Source organism: Galeopterus variegatus, unplaced genomic scaffold (assembly GCF_000696425.1).
Source record: "Galeopterus variegatus unplaced genomic scaffold, G_variegatus-3.0.2 Scaffold10589, whole genome shotgun sequence".
Taxonomy (NCBI): domain Eukaryota; kingdom Metazoa; phylum Chordata; class Mammalia; order Dermoptera; family Cynocephalidae; genus Galeopterus; species Galeopterus variegatus.
In genome coordinates, this window is record NW_007736700.1 from 36,017 (window position 1) to 40,518 (window position 4,502).

Genomic DNA, 4,502 nt, shown 5'->3' on the forward strand with positions numbered 1-4,502 from the left:
CATATTATGCCATTTATATTACTTTTGGAAGCATAAACAATACTATGTATTGTCTGTGGATTCATATAGTATGAATGTAACAATGTACATGGAAGTAATAAATACCAAATCCAAGACTGGGTTTATGTGGGGAGTGAGAAAGGAGATTGGAATTGGGGAGGGGTGCACAGTGGGTCTCAGCTGAATCTATAATGTTTTGTTTCTTTTAAAAATAGAATAAAATATGGCAAAATCTTAAGATTTGATGGTGCCAGGAAGCTCAGTGGTGAGTATATGTGTATTTATTTGGTTATCCTCTATACTTTGCATATGTGAAATAATTTGTAGTTTTTTATGTTCACAGTAATTTATATAGTAATTTATTTTCATAGCAGCATTACTCACAATAGCTAAAAGGTGGAAGCACCCCAAGTGTCCATCAATGGATAAATGAATAAACAAAATGTGGTACAAATACAATGGAATATTATCTAACCTTAAAAAAGAAGGAAATTCTGGGCCGGCCCGGTGGCGCACTGGATAGTGCGCCGCTTGGGAAGCGCGGCGGCGCTCCCGCCCGAGGGTTCGGATCCCACATACAGACCGGTTCCCGCTCACTGGCTGAGCGAGGCGCGGGAGCAACACCGAGGGTTGCAATCCCGTTGCCGGTCCCCGGTCCAGTACGGGGGCAACACTGAGGGTTGCAATCCGTTGCCGGACACGGAAAAAAGACAAAAAAAAAAGAAGGAAATTCTGACACATGCTACAACATGGATAAACCTTGAGGACATTACGCTGAGTGAAATAAGCCAGACACAAAAGGACAAATGCTGTATGATTCCCCTTATACAAGGCTCCTAGAGTAGTCTAATTCAGATACAGAAAATAAAATGGTGTTTGCTCCAGACTAGGGAGAGAAGTATGGGGCGTTATTGTTTAATGGGTACAAAGTTTCAGTTTGGGAAGTTAAAAAATGTTCTAGAGATGGATAGTGGTCATGATTGCACAATCAAATGAATGTACTTAATGCCACTGAACTGTATACTAAAGATGGTTAAAATTGTAAATTGTATGTATGTATATTTTACAACTTAAGTTTTTAATTTAAAAAATCATGATATATGTGTCTATCAATAGAAGGATCAATAAAAGAAATTCTGGAAATCATACAGGGAACACCACACAATCAAAAAGAATGTGATAGATCTGCATGTGCTGGTCTGGAATGCTTGTCAAGGTACACTGGTCACCGAGAAAAGCCAAGGTGATGTACAGTGGGGATGGAACGCCACCATTCATATTGTATAGAATATCTCTGGAAAATACCCTAGGAACTGGTAACTAAGATTTTTTTTTTTTTTTTTTTTTTTTTTTTTTGCTTTGGGCAGGGAGACAAGGGAGCACAGAGTTCAGAGGTTAGCTCACGAATAATCTATTTTTAAAGAATCAATTCATTTTTTAAAAAGATCAGTAATCTAAATTATTCATAGTGAGAGAAAGAGAGATGAAAAGAAATAACTGGAATTCACACTTAATACTTCAATTATAGGGAACATAATTTCAGAGAGGTTAATTGACAGGACAAAAAGCACAGAGGTGACAGAACTGGGACCAATTATTTATTTGGTATGTGCTTTTGCTAAATGTTTGAAATTTTTAATAAAAGATTCATGTCATCCACAAGGTGTGTTTTAACCAAAGGTCCTGCTTCAAATGTAATGTACCAACCCCATTCAAACTGCTAACTGTAAAACTTAAAGGGTCCACCAGGTGGCACTAGATACCTTTGGTCAAAGTCCATAACCTAGTAAGCTATTTCTGGAAAACAGGGTTAAAGAAACGCCTCTGGCATCAGCAAAGATTAAAAATGGAAGCTAATATGAAAGACATCTTGTTCATATCTGGAGGGACGGCTGCCAGCCAAAACAGTTTTGAAGCTCTAATTACATATTTAAAGTCTTATCCAAAATGCCAAGCATAAGTTATAGACTGCCTAAGGTGGAGTACATTTCTTCCAGTGGCAAATTCATTTCTGTTCCTTTGGACATACTTTACTAGCATTTGATCAACTTAAACATATTTCCACAGATTTCCCTTTTCATACACATCCCCCCTCTAACTATGTACATATTCGTTAATAAATAAATATAAATATATATAATATATATTCAAATATATATATCGAAAATTGGGAACTTACAAAAATGAAGACAGTTAACTATTGTGAAATGTGATTATTATTATATACATACACATATACCAGAATAATAAACACACACACAAGCACACACACACCATGAAATGCATTTTTAGAGATTTTTTTTTTTTGGCAAGAACTCATAAATCACATCCCTATTAAATAATATTCAGATTTCACAATAGTTAATTGTCTTCATCTTTCTGTAAGTTCTCAATTTTCAATAGTTAATGAATATCCCACAAATAGAAATAAAACTTGGTGGGGTAAGCCTCAACCCACATGATACTGACTTGGCCTTAAAACTCATCACAGAAAGATCTATTTCTGATCTCTTCACAATCTTATAACAATTTATAATAGATTGGGAAAATTCAGTGCTTATCTTTTACATACAAGCAATTTTAAAGGCTAACACCCAGAGCTTGATCTTGAATAGGTTTCCAGCCAGTGAATAAGCCTCAGAAATGCCTAAAGAAAGAAGAGCTGAAAATCTCTAGTGATTTAAGTCTTTTTTTGATGCCTATTATCATGGCTTTCTTTTAAGCTAAAAATCTCTTGGAGATGATTTAATAAAATGTACTAATGCCTTGAGTATTTTACAACACACAAATTCAATGAGATCTATTCACTTCATTCAGAAACATTTTTTTGTGCTCAGACACAAGAATTTTTCCCACGAAAAGTGTGTGTCTTGCATCCCAATTAAACAAAACAGCATCTTACAGCCTATAATCTACTTTTTTAAATGATTATTTAAATTCAAAAGTACACTGCATACAGTAAACTAGAGTGCTTTAACAGCATCTTACAGCCTATAACCTACTTTTTTAAATGATTATTTAAATTCAAAAGTACACTGCATACAGTAAACTAGAGTGCTTCAAGGGCCACATCTCAATAATATATTGCATATATAAATTGATTATATTGTAAGAGTATTTTATACATGAAACACCCAAAAGATTAATGAGTATATTCTTTTTATATGTGTTTTCTTCCAGAAGCAATTATGGTCCTGCTAAGCCAGCCTTTCTCAAAATTTGAAGAGAAGATAAATATTAAAATATGTCAATAAAATTGTGAGCTCAGACCAGTCCCAGGCTAACTCCAGTGATAGGGGGAAGGAGTTGTGTGGGCAGCTAGGTCAATTCTACTGCAAGCCCAAGAGCTAACAATACTCTGCAGGAGTTCAAGAAGTCCCTGGCAGATTATGTGCAGAATGACAAATGCAGAACCCACAGTCATCGAAAATCAGCATCAAAATAACACCTCAATGCTGAATATTTACCTTCTTCCCTTGATCGCCAACTTATAACCAAACAATATTCAGACAAGACTCAGAAACTGTTTTATTAAATTGGACACAAAATGCTTGTTATAATAACATCAAGCCTTTATCAGAAATTAGTACATAAGTGAGGATACACAGCCAAATTGAGCCATCAACACAAGCAGTGTAAATTTTAAATAACTTTCAGATTTCTATATTCAATATGCTGAAGAAAATAAAACCAAAAGAGCAATTTCAATTTCACAATTCACAGTTGATTGGTTTTAATCCCATGAAACGTTTGTCATTTCTGAAGACCCAGAACACAGATTTCCAAAGCAGTGACTGGCACTCTGCCCCAATAGCATACACAGATCTTAAACTTTAGACATTTAGAGAATATTTTAGGAAACAATCCCAATTTCACACAGTTTTGACTGGCAATTTTTAGCTATATCCTTTACCAAAGATACGGCTCGAGTGAAATAGCAAAAGCAGTTTTAAAAGTTTGCCAAGCCATTAAATGAAGGGTTCTAAAATTTCCCTTGGTTTTCCATGATTTTATTCTCTAATTTAAAATAATAACTGCATTAAAATACAACTTTAACAGTGAAAGCAAAATCAGATTTGCTTCTGGATCTAGAGCATACATCCAAGAGAGGCAACTTATTGTCCTAGCAGATACATGGAATGCTTCAAAGCAGAGTCCGACATACTCTAGTAAGGCATTTCAAAGCAGACACACCATACCCAAACAAAATCATTACGGCCAGCTGAAGATACCACAAAGTAAACACCAATTAACACATAATCAACATGAAATTCTTACTAAATGACACACTGATTTACAAAACCACAGAAAGGTACTCAGGTACCAAAAGAAGGCAAAACAATGACTAGCCACTCTGATAGAGTTTTGTTCCCATACATGCCAGATTTGCAGAGTAGAAATAAAATTCTTTATATGTGCTTTTCCCTGGGATAATATCACTCATCCTGACACATGGAGTTACTTTTCTTTAAAAAATATATCATGTACAGAATACACATATA